Source organism: Struthio camelus, chromosome 2 (assembly GCF_040807025.1).
Source record: "Struthio camelus isolate bStrCam1 chromosome 2, bStrCam1.hap1, whole genome shotgun sequence".
Lineage (NCBI taxonomy): Eukaryota > Metazoa > Chordata > Aves > Struthioniformes > Struthionidae > Struthio > Struthio camelus.
This window is the reverse complement of record NC_090943.1, coordinates 91,463,496-91,481,328: the sequence shown is the minus strand read 5'-3', so window position 1 is coordinate 91,481,328 and position 17,833 is coordinate 91,463,496. Positions and strand designations below refer to the sequence as shown.

The 17,833-nt window shown below is 40.3% G+C and overlaps 1 pseudogene; it reads right to left on the bottom strand.

The window, feature by feature from the left end:
- Nucleotides 1-311: 311 nt before the first annotated feature.
- Nucleotides 312-12,503, bottom strand: LOC104140632 (glutamate decarboxylase 1-like; annotated as a pseudogene).
- Nucleotides 12,504-17,833: the final 5,330 nt, after the last annotated feature.

Below are 17,833 nucleotides of genomic sequence, written 5' to 3'. Positions count from 1 at the left end.
AGACTTGTACATAGGACCAAAGTCACAGAAGACTGATTATATCAGTACAGCATAATTTTGTTATCTTTGGCATACTATACACTCAGAATTGTGCTACTCTTGTGGCATTAATGCTCTCCACAATCACAAACACTTAGAAAGCTTTTTTTTACTTTTTTCAGAATAAACATTTGTGAGTTTTTATTTAATTTATCTCTGAGTTTATCTAGTTCTTCTTACACTGCTTTTTTTTTCTTTGCATATCACTCAAACATTTATATTTTAATCCTAGTTACACTCAAGCACTATTGAGAATTACATGACTAGCTTCCTTATTGGTCTCCAGATTGACTCAATAATGTTAGAAACATTACCCGACGAAGTAATTTTTTCCATTCTGGTCCATCTGGCTTTCCTTTGAGACTTGTTGGGATGTACCAGAAGCGCTCACTGGTGAGTTGAGGCTTCTAAAACAAAAGAAGTTAGTTTCCCTGTACAGGAAACCCCAAATCACAACAAAAACCTCTCCTGATCTTTGGTCTGAAGGCATAGGACTTTACACATATTGAGCAGTACCTACATGATTTGTATGAAGTCACTTGAACTTTTCAGCAATCCTACCCAGGATCTAGAGAGCTTTTGTTCTAAGGCTGATAATTATCACAAATCAAGGCTACTTGTTACCTTCATCATGCTTGCTTTCCACAGGAATCTACATCTATTCAAACTTTTTCCTGAAAAATGCTGAATACTTTGTTCCTTATAAAGCAGAACATTAAAGCATATGTTTAAAATAGAACCTGTTGAGCTGTTCTGTCATTAAAATCTGTGCAGGTTGCAGATCTGAGAGTGCCAGACACCGAAAGCAAAGGGAATTTTCATTTTGCATCCATTGCTAATGTTTTAAAAATGAGTTGTTTGGAAGGCCAGGAAAAACAAGCCTATATTTCTAACTCTCACCTGGAATAAGAATATCAGAAAAAAAAAGGACCAGGGTTAAATGGAAGTGCTTTGATTTATTAATACCAATTTTTATGTTTTAAACATACGTCACTACATAAGCAGTGAAAAAGTTCAAAACACAAAGGGAAGTAATTTTACCTTTTCAAATTATCTTGACATTATGAAAATAATAAGTCTAATCAACATAACAGTCCTTGCATCTTCCTGCTCTCCCAAGGAAACTTTTACAAATAAATGCAACCCTAATAAATTATTCAAATCTGCTTTGGCAGAATATTATAGCTTCTGGTCAACATCTTGCAGAACCATTAGCTTACCTTCCCTCCGTTAGTTCTCTGTTCCCAACCGACCACTAAAAATAATCCACATTCTAGTCTGATTTGCTACTCTTAGTTGCAGTGCCAGTGGAGTTTGATGAATAAGTGGAAAGATTTAAAAAGTATTTGATTCCTTCAAGAAATACATCCTACCATAAGGAATCTCATCAGCAGTACAGTATGACAGATGCTCATCTGCAAAATGTCTGCTTCAGTTAAGCACGTGAAATGACCAAAGGAAAGTACAATTCTACTTTTGCAAAGAATCCTGAATATATAAGAAGCAAAAGACAGTCTGTAGCGAGAAGAGATTAGAAATGCATTCCATTACTCCACACTTACTTTATCATCAAAAACAAGCTCAAAGTTTTCTCTTGAGTTCAGTTCCTTGTAAAGGTACTCGGCAAGCTCGAGGAATCTGTTGATGAGTCTCAAAGCTTAACATTCCTTAGTGAATATCAACACATTTAGAGAAGCGACCACTGATAGATATTCACTATATAGAATAAATGAGATGATAAAGAATGCAGGTTACACTGGTCTGAGAACTTTGTGTCGTGTAGGATATACCAGTGCTAGCGCTATAAAAGTAAATGCTTGGTTATGAAATAATGCCATTTTTGGAATGAATATTTGTATTTTGTTACAATAACACATAATCTATAAGAAATCTGAATGATCATCTTTAATACATGTGCAGGATGGGCTTTGCTTGGTCTGAACTTTTAGGTTGTCAGTGATGTGTATCCATTTGTTTGTTTTTGCCTTTCAGCTGATAATATAATTTCCCACTGAGTGACTAATACAATTCTGCTCCTTTAGCTGATATAGTACTATTTCAAAGATTTTAGAACTTGGTTATACTTCCTGACTTAATCATTTCTTCATTTTTCTTGCCAATTCAACTTGTTTTCACAAATTATAAATCATAAACATAAGAATTTTAAATTTACTTTTATCTTATTACAGATCACAATACAACCCGTTTGCTAGTCTCTTCTATGCAGAAAAAAGAGGATCAGACATCCAGTATCTCTTTGGGCTTTTTTAGGATATGCTTTGATTGTTACAAATGTTCTTGTCATTATTATTTGAGATTAAACTATGAAAAACGTTAAGTGGGCACGTTTTATATCCTGTGTTTACAATATCACCTTCTTTATACAGTATACATTAGTTCATATGGGACACTATTTTGTTTATCTAACTCAGAAGAGTAGATACTATTTTATTCTTTCAAATTCTTCCATACCCATACAGAAACTTTTGGAATAGGAAAATTGGTTATACCCTTCCAAGGAAAGAGACAAGATATTTTAAGCTTTAAGCTAACTGGTCACATTTGGAAAACAAGGCAACGCAAATTGAACTGTATAGTATCAATCTTAAGCACCTGAGATGAACAGAGGCTGAGAGAATTCATCATCTTCCACATTGGATTTAGTATGGCGGGTACAAGGGAATGGCAGTATAGGTTTTAAACAGCATTAATCAGTCCTCAAAAGGATTCATGTGAGCAACTGTAAGTTCACATGCCTGTCACAGTCATAGTGTGTCAGTCAGCAGTAAGTCAACCAAAGTGAAGGATGGTTAAAAGTGATGATTAATTATGCATAATTAATTATTGTAAGCAGATATACATCCCCTCTCTTCATTGAAATGTTGATGGAGATGCAAACAATGAAAAACAATGGGAAATAAGTTATTGTTTTCTCCTAAAGTTTAGGAGAAACCCTTGATATTGTTTATGGACAAATGATCATTTTAATTCTTTGTATATATCTGTATACTTTTTGTAATATGTATCTTTCTAAAGCACTCTCCACCAGCATAACATTCATTATGACACCTATATCAATGATTTTGAGAAATGAATGCAGATATCTTCTTCTCCAGGGTTGAAAGCTCATGTTTGCCTTGGATGAATGCTATGAAGCTTTTTAGCTGCTGAAGGGCTCCATACCAAAACACAGATTTCAATACTGCGACCTAGGGTTTTGAACTCAATTCACCTATCTTTAACCACTTACAGATTTAACCTGTACTCTAAACTAGTCTAGGATCTCTGAATATTTAAAGGAGAGAGACAGGTACTTGTATTTAGCTTCACCACTAACAGAATAGAGAACCTACACATTTTAGTTTAAAGAGGATGCTTAGTTGAAATAACTCTGGGGAGGGGAGATGAATCCCACACCCATGTAACTTCTAATGTGAATGAGACTCATAATCAAATGTGCTTCATTATCAGTTTCCTGCTGAATTCCAATTTTAAAGTTTACTTTAATCCTTAATACTAAATATTTGTCAGTCATAAGTAGTGAAATGTGTTAAATTTCCGGAGTAAAGCTATATTTTCAGTCCCTTCTTACCTTTGCCTTCCACATCAACCAAAGCTTGACCATACCAGCATGCCGGCCACATTGAATTGTCTTATCTCCTGTGTCAAAAGCTGTATCATATTGTTTATCCGGCTGGAACAGATAATCAGCACACATCTGGTTACAAGACTGGAGAAGATCCTGGTAAAGCAATAGAACAGTCACTTTGCAATGCTATACGTGCAAACGACTCTTCAGGGATATTCAGTTTTTCTTTCTAACTGGAGTTTAAAAGAGAATAAGCAGGACTAAAATCTCTGCTTGATCAAAGCCACTCCTCTCCATACTGGACAGAAATAAAACTTAACAAGGCACTAGGAAGACCTTTCTGGCTTAAAAATGTGATAACTAGCAGCCAATCAAACATGTAAGGAAGCATCGTATGACGTTAAAAATGAACATTTTTTTCCCATATCTGTTTATCAGGCATTTAATTTTAAATCTAAGATAAAAGACTTCTTTTAGCTCCTAAGACTAGAAAGGACTGTACATGCCATGCTAAACTTATTCAGCAAATAAACAAACAGCTAACTTTTCATAATGGCTTCCTATAGATCTTTTGCCTGTATGAATGCATTTGCCATATAATATCAGGGTTAAAAATAATAAATATTTACAGGGTCCCAAACCTCTACAACTAATGCACTCACAGCAACATTACCCTGTTGCTGGTCTACATGAGAAAATTAGTGAGCACTTAGCTAGACTATAAAGTAATGAAAGACTCAACATGCTACATTCCCTGTGTGGGTACCATCAAGCATCTCCACAAGAGGTTGGTTGCTACATTTTGAAAGCTACTCCATGCTGAGAATTTAGAGAACCATTTATATAAAGAAATAGTGAAAAGTAACTAGCACACTACAAATTTATACCTTTCTCTACTGCACGCTGACTTTCCCTGTAGATAAAACTCTCAGTCACATTGCGCTCTACACAGTATACAAAGGCATTTAGCAGCACAAAGGATAATTTAACTTTTTCTGTGGCATATTCTGCTTGCCATGCATTAGCTTGGCAACTAAGTTTTGATGTCAGAGGAAAGGTAGATTCCAAAGATAATGTTTTAAGACAAGAAGGGAGAAATGAGATGTGTGCTCTTCTGATTTATACAAAGAGATAATACTTAGAACAACATCTACCCTGGGATGTGATAGATCTCCTGTCAAATATTTGCATTTAATGTACTTCCAAATGTTTGCAACGGCTAGAAAAAGAAGTCTGAATTTATCGGAGAACCCCCAGCTCAAATACTGTAGCCTGTACCACGCAAACTAGATAATAATTCTTACCTCAAAACTTAAAGCTGTGCATTCATAAGTGAATGCAAGCTTGGCTTATGCTAACCTCCAGATCATTTACTCCTTTTTGGGGAAGAGTTTTCTGAAATCCAGTACTGGGCCCACAGGTACCACCTTACTTTCTAGCCATTCATCAACAAAATAGTGCTTCTTGTGTGTCTGAGAAACACAAAAAGACATATATCCCATTTTGTGCTCTGTTTGAGTGTTGACTGTTTTTCTGAAATACTTGAGAAGTGGATCTGATCACTGTCCCTGCACATCTCTCCCCTCCAGTGTATAGCTGGCAGGTACATTGCCATAGGATCTCAAAGAGACCCCCCAGGAACGTTTTTCAAGAGAGTACACTTGCCACCAGCAGGACAGGAAAGCCTCTTCTCTTCCTAGCACCGTGCTTCTGGAGCAGGAAACCCTGGAGAGCTCTACAGCAGAGGACAAGGCTGGCTATACAGGCTATTAGACAGTTCAAGAGGAAAAAAATGATTGAAAGATTGGTTTTCCTCTGCTCTATGCTTCTGTCCCAATAGTAAATGAGGTTTCATGCTTCTAACATTAACTGTACCTCAAAGTCGCTCAAAGGAGCTATCCAGAGTGTTTTCTGACAGAAAAGGACCAGTTCATGTTGTGTTTTCACGGACGAGGAAGGCCAAACACTGAAGGGGAGTACCCATCAGCTTGTGGGGATTCTAAGTAACAGAGTGGGCCCTACAAGTTACATAATAATGTAAAGAACTATCAGGATGCTAAAGACTGTGTATCTAAGCACCCCCAATTTCTTCCCATGCAGGCAGAAGCTTGTTAAACTATAGGATCATCAGTTTGCATAGTTCATAATTTGTGCTATAAGGTATGGCCATGCTGTTGGCCACAGTACAGTATGGATTCCCCAGATTAATCTGATAGCAGAAACAATTTCCCTTCAGCAGCAACAGACTACATGGGCTAACTTGTCTTGACTCTGTGATAAACTAGTTCCATAAACATCTGCAAAGCTCTGCAATCTGCAGTATAAAAATACTGTAAAAAGCTTGCAATTCTAAGTCAGGGAGATAGGACAATAGGTGAGAATATAGAAATGGGAAGAGATTGTCCTTAAGAGGAAAACACTTTCTGAGAAGAAATTGGAAGGAAAAGAGAGCGGAGCATTGATGAGGAAATTTGTTGTTATGAGGTATTGTAAGCAGAAACAACAGCTTGATAAAGTTACGACACTTACAGCAGGAAAAGGACCATCATGCAAGAGATGTTTAAGAAAAGTTCAGTGCAGTGAAAGGGCAGAGAAATCAAAGAAAGAGACTGAGGTAGATTGTTTTAGGGAGACAAGACTCGGTTTTTTTGGTTTTTTTTTCTCCCTATAGGCCAGTTCTCATGACGTAGAGAAAGAAAGCTGGGAGATATTTAAAAGGATGCTAAATGGTGAGAATGAAAAGACGAAAAAGATAATCTACTCAGAATGAAAAAGAAATACACAATGCAGTTGTGCTCACTTTTCAATGCCATTGAGTTTAAAGGAATGTTTCCTAGATGTCAGCAGGCCACCTCCCCTCGCTATCTGTGTAGAAAGATTGACTTATATTCATAATAAAAGAGGCAAAGATGTGCAACCATCACTGAATATTTCATCTTAGAAACACAGTCTATTCAATGAATTATTCAAGTATCATACAGTACGAGAAACTAAAAAAAGAAGAGACACTTATAGCCTGCTGTCTTCCCCAACACAATTAGAGGACAAAGCAGATATATAAAAAAAGAGAGTAGGTTCATGACACATAATGAGTATTATAAAGGGCTGTACTATGCCAGTGTTTTCTATGCCATTCTAGTATTCGTTATTACAGATAATAAACAGGTTGTATTTTGTTCAAGCTTGGTGTTATAAATAGCCTCACTGGCTTCAATATGGTTTAATGTATCAGTATGATGGACAGGATTTGGCACCATCACAAGAACTCGGAAAGACAAAGGGTTATATTCTGGTCATCTTTATGTCCATGCATATTTTATTGGTTTAAGTGAAGGTCCACTTTCATCATAAGATAAATCTTGTCTTTATATACAAATAATTGGGTTACATGGATGTAAAAAATGAAATTGCCCCTATATTCATGCTATATTCTTTACTGACTGTAATCACTCTTGTCAAATAGCCTGATCTCTCACCTGTAAAGCAGCAAACTGCAGCCATCAGAGCAAGGTTGTTCTAGAGTAGAAGTCTCCTAACTTTCCCACATAATTACACTGAAATAGTCTTCATATTTAGTTGAAAATAGATTACATTTACAGGGCATAGCCATTTCAGTGGAGTAAGTTCAGTATACTTCTATTATGCTGGCATAATACTGCAGAAGACATTAATGCTACATACATCAGCATTCAGCTATTTTTTAAGTACAACAGCTAACATTTCCCTCAAATGGTTTCCTAATATTAGGCATGCAAGCCTATTTGCAGCATCTATCTAGAAATTTTCAGGAAGGGCTGGTGAACCAGAGCTCCTATAAACTTCAAAATTTCAAAAAAATCGGACTATTTAGTAATCAAAATACCAACTGAGTGGGGCAAAGGTAAAAACTGTAGTTGTTCACATCACTTCACAGCAACCACAAAACTCCCACAACAAAATTAGCTACTTTCCACCTCCCCCCATCCCACATTTATACCAGAGTGAAGAATTTGACTTAGGAAGCAAAATTAATCTTACTGTGTTACAGACTGTTTGTTTGATGTCAAATGTTCTGAACTAGGAGGGTAGTATCATATACTGAATGATTACTCTGAGGAAAGAAAAAGACATTAACTCAGGAGCTCATAAGTTACATGCTGCTCAGGAGCTGTATTTAATTTTCAGAGTTAGCTGAGCCGGTGCAAAAAGAACGACATTAAAAGTTGTGTGTGTTGCGTTACTGCAGGAGTGCAGGCAACCTCCTTTGTTTATAAACAAGCATAACCTGCTTTGAAAGACCATACCCTCTCACATATTTTTTTACAACAGCATCCATTCATGCAAATAGGCCATTTGTTTCATCATCTTGGGAAACTTAGAAAAGTGGTTCCTACAGGACTAAGACTATAAGAAAAATTCCAAGCACTATTTCCAGAAAGCCTTACATCCACATGCGTTTGTACTTCTCACATATGTCAGCAATGTTTGAAAGGGGATCAAAGGCTCTGTAAATGGTGTTACCATCAGTGGCACTGACCTAAAGTGGGATATGACCCTGAAAGTGATACAAGATTGTGCAAGACCACATGAGCTCAAAAAAATCTCAAAAAACATATTTTCCTTTCCTCATAACTCTAACAATCTAACATCTATCTCTATAACTGCTACGCAGTACATTTTTCTTTATTATCCCATCTCTTCCCATTTCTAAAATTCCTATTTCAATTCAGGGTGAACTGGAAAATAAAGGGTTATCTTCCAAAAAGAAACCAAAACAACAATATAGCGTCAATTTTTTTCTGTAGGGCTGTTTCTGTTCTTTACCTTTGAAACAATCTTACACATTCCAAGGTAGGATTTGCCATATGACAAAACCCAAGGATTGCTAAGAAAATTTTCACTGATTTTGATCAGAAGCTATCCAGTGAAACAACAAGATCTTCAGTGCTTTTGCAAATGTGATCCTATTCTTGCTGTGATGACGATACATCTGAAGAACATATTTTGTGCTTTCTTGATTCCCACCACGCCGCCACAGGTTTTTAAGCAATATGGAAAAAAATTCAACAAAAAAGCTCTGCTTTCAGATCAACCTGATATGAAATGTTTAAGCTTCAAGTACCATAGTAATTTTTAAGTTACTTTTAAAAATACCTTAGCTAGCCGACAGAGTCAAAATATTTCATTTAAAAAAATATCAGATTGAAGTGTTTCAAACTTTTTCCGCTTGGAAAAAAAATGGCTGAAGCAGCAGGCCAGAATTTGACACAATTTAACAGACAGTTCTTATTCTCTTCAAAAACAGAATTTCAGTTATTTTATCATTTCCTGGGGGAAAATATATCCTTCTCTGTCCTTTACAATCAGTATCAGTGGCAACTTCATATGAGTTAATGCTGCCAGATTTCAGATCTGTCAGATTCAACCCAACATTAAGATTAAAAACGAGAGTGAAAAGAACAACCTGTCTTTTGATTTTCAGTATTTCTGCTTCCAGATCAGATGGAATCATCTTCCTCCTGTAAAAAATACTGTAAGAAAAAAAAAAACACACAAAGAGAATAATATCTCATTTATTGTTTTGAATACTTTTTAACATGAAGGTAATCAGATATCAGAGTCAATTCCCAAGACTATTAATATTCTGCAACTGTGCTCCTTGTTATTTACTATGCTACTAAGTTCATATCATCTGCAAATTTTATCAACAATAATTTTATATCACTGAGAAAAAATATATTAAAAAAAAGCACTAGAGCGAGAGCTGACTCCCAAGATCATTTTCGCTATCCCTTTTTCATCCAAAGACTACCTTGGATGAACATTAAATTTTTTAAAAAGGTGATTGTATGCTGTTTGTGCGTGCAGATCCTTATAGTCCTTTGGCAGGCATTTCATGGCTCGCTCAATGGCTGTGATCACCTAGAGGTCAGGAAACACCCAGGGTGCCCAGGCCCAAGGCATAGCCCACAACCCCTCATGTAGATTTGACCTCCCGAGAGCAAAGCAGGCGTCCCCGCCACTTTACCTATGTGAGTTCATTTGGCAGGAAGAAGTCAGAGTGTTCAGGCTGGGCCGTGGTCACAGCCCGCTCCGGGGAGTCACCAATTGGGATTATCAGCAGATATGTCCAGTGGGTGTTGTGGTGCTGATGTGTTTAGGTGCTGCCCTGCAGAACAAGAGCAATCCACCACCCACTGCACTGTTACTCACTATACAGTGAGAAATACTGCCTCATAAGTCTGCACCCAATCTTTTCACTTATATTTCCCTCTACGGATAACTACACTTCATATGAACCAGTTTTTACCTCTGTCTCTAAGCCAGTGAACTGCTTAGAGGAAAAGTCAGCTATTGTGCCTAACCTTCTTTCAGGGCAAAACTCTCTAAACGCAGTATTTTCTGTTTTTCCCATGTCCCTAATTGCAATTTTAATACCAGGACGTGAATTTTATTTTTTAAATTTCAGTCTATGCCCCTAATTTTGAGTAGTAAGTTTAAAACCATTGGCCTTTAGGAACTTTTTGTGCATGCAAATAAAAAAAATATAGAAAGAAACAAAATCCATTTGAATTTGTCATAGTCATTGAATAATGACTGATTTTGCTCACAGCTGCAGAAGTTGTGCAAATCCCTGACAGCATGAGCTGTTTTTTCATCCAGAAGTCCATCTCAGTTTTGAGTATCAGTGGAGAGAAACTACAGAGATGAAAAAGTGTCAAGGTTCTGAACTGTCTGACAGGTTTCAGAGTTCAGCTTCAGAGATCTGGTCACTGGGGCAAGAGGGCATCACATATCTGTGACCTTTCAAAAATTAATGTAACAATAACAGCAATATGAAAATGAAACCCTATGAGAAATAATTACTTTTTTTCCCCAGACATCTTAGTGATACTTATCCCTTCACCTCACGCTTCCAGGGACAGAGGCAGCACTACTGTGGGCTGAATTTCCTTTCTTCCCTCAATCTCAATGTTGCGCCCCACGGTATGACCATGCATCAGCATTGTATCATATAACTATGGCCATCCTTCCTGTTGCATAGAAATCAAACAGGGAGAAATGCACTTTCTGGAAATGTTTATGTCTGCTCTGCCTTGCTGTGAGTGAATGGGCTCAAGAAGCTAAGGACAGCCCTCTGCAGTGCCTTGAATTTCTGGGACAGTGGGAGACGTAGAGGGGAAGCATGCATGGGTGTTGGGGGGGTAGCAGCTGCCCTTGTAAGTATCTGGGAAACCACGACCTTAATACTTCAGTAGTGCAAAAGATACTAATCCTTAGAGAGAGGGGCAGAAAGGAATGCTGCTCTTTAAATACAAATACTACAAACTTGAGGTCCATGTAGCTTTCACAACATGCTGCATTAAGTAAGAAAAAAAATGTAGAGAAAAATATCAAAGTTTAAGCTCAAACACTTACTTTGCACCCATTACATAAGTGCTAAAAAACAAACAGAAAATCTCCTTATTTTGTTTCACGCTGCCTCTCACCAGAAGAGTTTGACAGCGCATCACGCGGTTTGTAAAGGGAACAAGTTTTGTTTCCACAAGAACTCCAGTTTGTATTTTGACAATACCACTAAATAATAAGGAATTCAGTAGCAGTTTTTTATTTGTTTGTTTATTTTTCTTTTTGCACAGCTACAGGCAGCTTGAATACTCTCTTAACCAAAATAAGCCTGAAGCAGAGATAAAAAGATATGCCCTACAGCCCTGCGCAGATTCCTACAGAAATTTGTAGAAAAGAAATACGTCTGCAAATCTCTCCTTAAAGCCTCTACTGTGTCTTTTCAATTATTCATATGTAGAAGATAAAATGCCACATTCCAGTGAGAAGAAAAAAAACATCTAAACAAAAGAGTAAAGGTCTAAAGTGGAAGTCATTCAGATAGATAGACTGAAAATGGCAGTGGGTGCTTAAACAGAAGCCTAGAGCCAGACTGACTTTGGCCAAGGCTAAAGTTGTTTAAGAGGCTGATCTTGCATCATGTTCCTCCATACACCCAGACCCCTTTGGACTGAGCTGTCAGGGAAAGCAAGTGCAAGGCTCTTGCACTCCTGCCTGCATCTCCCCTGGAGGCACTCAGGGTGATTTGAGCTCCCACCCTTTCCCAAACTCTTGGAGTGCTACCACCCCATAAGACTAACGTATTATAGGTAGGAGCAGCTGGAAAATTATCATACCCATGGAAAGGCTGGGGTAAAAAAGAAGAATCTATCGTCTCTCACATGTTTTCCTTCCCTACACAGTTCCTGAGATGGCTGAGCAACTTGATGCCCTTTGCAGAGAAGACAGCGGTAAGAGCTCTGCATCCCCTTCTCTGGCTAAACCACTTTCTGCTGCCTTGACTTACACCAGATAGCACTATCTTGCACAGGCAAACGCATACTTGGGCTGGGGAATGCATCTGGGAGAGTTCGATCAGTACTTTTTACTGCATTCATTCTCAGGCCCAACAGCTGCTTATTTTTAGTTTCAGTGAACAGAGCAAGACCTGGATAAAGACCTACCAAAATCAGCTTGTAAGACATGAACTCTATTTTTGTGGACAGTGAATTTCATTCAAGGCATTCAGAGTGCTTTTTATAAAATGGGATTCACCCCCAGGAAACAGAACCAGAGACATGCTGCCATCAGAGAAAGTTAAGTGCAACGAAGCATTACTGATAGGCATGGCATGTCTTATGTTTTATCACACTTCACAGCAATTACATTATCTGTCTCAGTTCCAAGAACTGCTGCTGCTTTCTTGAGTGAATAATGGCTCTTAAATATAAAGAATAAAAAGTTTATGATGGAGCCCCTCATCTCTCTCTGCTCAAACCCTAGAAACTTTCTCATTGCGTGCCACAGCTGTTTTAAACTTACTTACAGTAGCTACACAATGCAAAGACATTACGGTTTAGGCAAAGCACCTGCCTGGTAGAGCAATGCCACCTGTGATATTGGTACTTTGCTCGTGCTGTGCAGCTATGAATGGGGCTGCCTGCTCACACACTCTCCCTTCTCTGCCCTTGCTGCAGTGGGCTGGTCTATCCATACTTTTCCCTCACAAAATATTGAGCACTGCTCTTTTTAAACATGCAGAATACTGCTGGTTTTCTTATTGAAAAGGAGGAAAAAAAAAGATTCAGTGATACCACAGGGTTCATGACCTTCTAACAGTTTTGGCAGTTGTTCATTATTGGCCGGAAAAAACATCATGAAAAGAAAGCCCCCTAAACAATTAATTATTAGGCTGTACCAGCTGAGTTCATCATACAGCTGTGAACAAGTTAGAAGACAGAAATAAAATTCCTGGCAGTAAGGTAATTATTTACATGGGCTCACAGAAAGGCTTACAGGTTACTTTCTGTCCCCATGAAGAAGACTTTTACACATTGTATTTGGCAAGACTGAGTTATGTAACATGTAAAAAACTGCTCTAACAGATTAGAAAACTATGCAGATTTTTATCAGAAAATAGAGTTATGAGGAAGGATTATAATGTATAGCTACGCAACATTGTCTAGGTCTAGAGCCTAAGAGGTTTTAAATGAAACTTTCTATAAGCTTTCCACCTTCCAACTACTTTAAAATATAAGGCTACAACTAATCAGATATGATAAACTTATTTAATACTGACTTACCAGACATGGTACTGAAGTACAGGTATTTTCTAATTAAATCACAGTCTGTAACCCAATAGTCCTATAAATTCAGCTCAGGGTGTCTAAGAAACTTCTTATAATCCACTCTAACCAGCCTGGATTAATACATCACACCACCACCCAAACTGAAAGTAACTTGACAGAAAACCAGATCAGAATAACTTCAGTCTTTAGGTAACAAGCAGTAACAGGAATTTTCTTTGGAAGACAGAAATCAGAAGCTGAATTTTTTTAAAAAAGAAAAAAAAAGAAGGAAAAAAGGAACTCTGAAACTTTAGACAAAATTATATTTTTTTTCTTCTGAATGCAATTCTTTTACATATTGCCAAATTTGACCAGAGTACAAAAATTTGGGCTAATAAGCAATAAACTTCAGTTGCATGCCAGACTGTCAGAATGATGCCTGAATTAATTATAAAAAATGGCTTGGCTAGCCCTGATACACTCAAATAAATGTTGAATTTAATCACAAACATCAGGAATGAAAAATGGTGGCTCATGCACAGTGCAAGACCTGCTATTTCATTGCATGTGGCCCATTACATTTTTTTCTTCAGCAAATTAAAGTATGGCATACAAAAGGCAAGTGAGAGACATTTTCAGTCCTTTGGAAAAAACATTCCCCATCCTAATACAAGTAGTTCAACTCAGAGGGAGAACTACTTACATGCTCAAAATACATGATGGAATAGAATTACCAGACTAGGTCTACAGTCCTTATCTGATATTAATCAGAAAATAATTAATCAGAAAATTACCCCAGCCTTTCCATGGCTTGCTCGTAGAAGGCAAGCCTCATAATCACCTTTTAAAGAGTAGTAGGCAAGAAAACAGATTTGAGGAATAGGTTTAGCTCCCTCCAGGCGGAGCTGGGCATGGCTTCAAGGGAAGCAACTGGCCTGGCAGACCCTGTGCAGAGTGGGAACACTCAGAAGAAACAGAGAATAATTGTTGTCGGTGACTCCTTGCTACAGGGGACAGAGGCATCTATCTGCTGACCTGACCTCTTGTCTAGAGAGGTTTGCTCCTTGTCAGGGGCTCAAATAAAAGATGTCATGGAAAGACTGCCAAGGCTTGTCCATGCATCAGTTGGCCAGCACTAGTAAGGAGGGCTTTAAACTAGGAAAGATGTGGGAAGGGGAATGGTATAGTGACACGGCGCTCAATAAAACACCACTTGAGTCAGGATGCTTCCAGTGGCTGCATGCAGCCAGGGGAGACAGCATGGAACATGGCTATGGAGGATCCTCTTGCACCTCTCCTGAGAAGCGTACATGCTTGATTGGCTCTCTGAAATGCCTGTACACCAATGCGCGCAGCATGGGGAATAAGCAGGAAGAGTTAGAGATCTGCGTGCGGTCACAGGGCCATGATCTCATTGCAGTTACAGAGACATGGTGGAATAGCTCACATGACTGGAATGCTGTCATGGATGGCTACGTGCTTTTTAGGAAAGACAGGCCAGGAAGGTGAGGTGGTGGAGTTGCCCTTTATGTGAGGGAGCAACTAGAATGTGTGTTGCTCTGCCTCGGGGTGGATGAAGAGCAAGCTGAGAGCTTATGGGTAAGGATTAAAGTGCAGGCTAACATGGGTGACACAGTGGTGGGGGTTTACTACAGGCCACCTGCTCAGGAGGAAGTTGTTGATGAGGCCTTCTACAGACAGCTGGAAGTAGCCTCACGCTCACAGGCCCTGGTTCTCATGGGAGATTTCAACCACCCTGACATCTGCTGGGAAGAGAGCACAGCTAGACACACACACAGTCAAAGAGGTTCCTGCAGAGCACTGAGGATAACTTCTTGACCCAGGTGGTGGAGAAGCCAACAAGGAGAGGTGCCTTGCTAGACCTTGTCCTAACAAACAAAGAAGGTGTAGTTGGAGATGTGAAGGTTGGGGGCAGCCTTGGCTGCAGTGACCATGAGATGGTGGAGTTCAGGATCCTGTGAGAAGGAGGCAGGGCAAGAAGTAGGATCGCAACCCTGGACTTCAGGGACCTACTTGGAGGAATCTCATGGAGGGGAAGGAAGGGGGGTCCAGGAGAGCTGGTTAATACTCAAGCATCGCTTCCTCCAGGCTCAAGATCGGTGCATCCCTCTGAGTAAGAAGTCCAGCAAAGCAGGCAGGAGACCTGCATGGATGAGCAAGGCACTGCTAACAAAACTCACACAGAAGAAGGAAGTACACAAAATGTGGAGAAGGGGGCAGACCACTTGGGAGGAATACAGGGACGTTGTCAGAGCCCGCAGGGATGCGACAAGGAAGGCTAAGGCCCATTTGGAGTTTAATCCGGCAAGGGATGTCGAGGACAGCAAGAAGGGCTTCTTCAAATACATCCATAGCAAAAGGAAGACTAGGGAAAATGTGGGCTCACCACTGAATGGGGCAGTTGCCCTGGTGACGAAGGATACAGAGAAGGCAGAGCTGCTGAATGCCTTCTTTGCTTCAGTCTTTACTGCTAAGGCCAGTCCTCAGGAATTCCAGACCCCGGGGACAAGAGAGGAAGTCTGGAGAAAGGAAGACTCTCCCTTGGTCGAGGAGGAATGAGTTAGAGATCGTTTAGGCAAACCTGACATACACAAGTCCACGGGCCCCGATGGGATGCACCCATGAGTGCTGAGGGAGCTGGCAGACATCATTGCTAGGCCACTCTCCATCATCTTTGAAAGGTCATGGAGAACAGGAGATCTGCCTGAGGACTGGAAGAAAGTAAATGTCCCTCCAGTCTTCAAAAGGGGGGGCAAGAAGGAGGAGCCAGGAAAGTACAGGCCTGTCAGCCTCACCTCCATCCCTGGAAAGGTGATGGAACAGCTCCTCCTGGAGGTCCTCACTAAGCATGTGGAGGACAAGCAGGTGATCAGGAGTAGTCATCTCGGATTCACCCAAGGGAAATCTTGCTTGGCCAATCCGATGGCCTTCTCTGATGGAATGACTGGCTGGGTAGGTGAGGGCAGAGCAGTGGATGTTGTCTCCCTGGACTTCGGCAAGGCTTTTGACACTGTCTCCCATCACATTCTCATAGGAAAGTTCAGGAAGTGCGAGTTGGATGAGTGGAGGGTGAGGTGGACTGAGAACTGGGTGGATGGCAGAGCTCAGAGGGTTGTGGTCAGTGGCGCAAAGTCTAGCTGGAGGCCTGTAGCTAGCGGTGTCCCCCAGGGGCCAGTCTTGGGTCCAGTCTTGTTCAGCTTACTCATCAATGACCTGGATGAAGGCACAGAGCGCGCTCTCAGCAAGTTTGCTGATGATAGAAGACTGCGAGGAGTGGCTGATACCCCAGAGAGCTGTGCTGCCATTCAGAGGGACCTGGACAGGCTGGAGAGCTGGGCAGAGAGGAGCCTCGTGAAGTTCAACAAAGGCAAGTGCAGCGGCCTGTACCTAGGGAGGAAGAACCCCATGCACCAGGACAGGCTGGGGGTTGACCTGCTGGAAGCTCTGCAGAGAAGGACCTGGGAGTCCTGGTGGACAGCAAGTTAAGCAGGAGCCAGCAATGTGCCCTGGTGGCCAAGAAGGCCAATGGGATCCTGGGCTACATTAGGCAGTGTTGCCAGCAGGTGGAGGGAGGTGAACCTGGCCCTCTACTCAGCCCTGGTGGGGCCTCACCTGGAGTACTGTGTCCAATTCTGGGCTCCCCAGGACAAGAGAGCCATGGCACTGCTGGAGAGAGTCCAGTGGAGGGCTACAAAATTGATGAGGGGACTGGAGCAACTCTCCTATGAGGAAAGGCTGCGAGAGCTGGAACTGTTTAGGCTGGAGAAGAGAAGACTGAGGGGAGGATCTGATCAAGGTGTGCAAGTATCTGAAGGGAGGGTGTCAAGAGGATGGGGTCAGACTCTTCTCCGTGGTGCCCAGCAACAGGACAAGAGACAATGGGCACAAACTGAAACACAAGAAGCTCAATCTGAACCTGAGAAAAAACTTCTTCACTGTGAGGGTGACAGAGCACTGGCACAGGTTGCCCAGAGAGGCTGTGGATAGCCCTCCTTGGAGATATTTAAAACTTGTCTGGACACAATCCTGTTTAACGTGCTCTAGATGACTCTGCTTGAGCAGGGGGGGTTGGACTAGAAGATCTGCAAAGGTCCCTTCCAACCTTGGCCATTCTGTGATACGTTGCTAGGTAAGAATGACCCCAGTTTTAAGGAAAATAACAATATTGTCACACACAGGCAGTCCACACAGTTCTTTTTCCAGGCAACCTTTCCAAAAGGAATTATGTATGCTATGACGATACACTGTGTGTCTCCACTCTGATTTGTTCCATTTTTTGTATACAGAGCAAAGAGCTGAAATAATGTTCTGACTGGGAAACAGAGGTAGGAACACTTTTTATTAAAACCTGAGAACCACTAGTCACTTCCATGAATACAAAACTTTATTCTAGCATCTCAAAATTAAAAAAAAAATCATAAGAATAAATATATGCAGCTTTCCCCCTCCATACACTACAAACTTGAGATGCATGCCTTAGAGCATAAGATATAATTACAGTCGGGACAGAACATCCTACTGGCACCTCAGCTAAACCTACAGCCACCAGTTCTTCCTTCTATTTCCCTTGGCAACTGCTGAAGTACTTCTC